Source organism: Leopardus geoffroyi, chromosome A2 (genome assembly GCF_018350155.1).
Source record: "Leopardus geoffroyi isolate Oge1 chromosome A2, O.geoffroyi_Oge1_pat1.0, whole genome shotgun sequence".
NCBI classification, from domain to species: Eukaryota; Metazoa; Chordata; class Mammalia; order Carnivora; family Felidae; genus Leopardus; species Leopardus geoffroyi.
Window position 1 is genome coordinate 124083694 of NC_059331.1, and position 831 is coordinate 124084524.

Sequence of the window (831 nt, forward strand, 5' to 3'; positions counted from 1 at the left end):
TCCCCTAGCTTCCCCGCCCTTTTCCTTTGCTGGATCCCACCGGAAAGCCAAAACAATTGGGTCCGCGCAGGCGCAAAAAAGGAAGCGGAAAGAGGAGGAAGGGAGGGGGCGGTGCGAGGTGACGGGGAGGTGCTTTTGGAGGGGTTTCCCGGAGAAGGTCAGCGGATAGCCCGCGGAGGGCGCGTGCGCGACCAGGCGGTGGTCGCTTACTAGAAGCGCGGGCTTGGGGCTCAGGCTTAGCCTCTCGAAAGGAGAGGCCCGAGAAATTCAATGCTAGGAAATCCAGACCCCAAAGCACCAAGTTTTATGCCGGAGGCTGTTTTTCCCCCCTTGAAACACAGAAATTTGTAGGCTGGATCGGGAATTGGGAATGAGGAGGGCTAGACATCAGACCATAGGAAGAAGGGGAGACGTTGGGTGACTGGCTGAGTGGGCTTTGTCTCAGACCGTGCTCTCCAAACGCGCCTTCCACTTTCAGAGCTTGTTCGGTTTTCCCTATCTCATCAAGAGAGGCTTCGTGTCCGTCTTTCAAGGCCAAGGAAAACCTAAAAGCAACACCTGAAAGGGCCCACAGTTCTGGGGAGGAAGCGGTTTACAGGGTGCGGGGTTGGGGAGGCAGCCGCATACGAAGACTTCAGATAGGTTTGTGCTGCAATGCGGCGGCTACCTGCTACCCCGCCCCCCGCAAGTTCCAAAGGAGCGCCTTCTAGCCTCACAAGCGAAGCTTTTGTAGCAGCAGATGGCTGTGGCCCACGCTGGTTTGGTTAACTTGGTACATACAGCTTGCTAGCAAGCAGAAAGTTGTAGATTTGCTCTCTCATTTGATAGAAG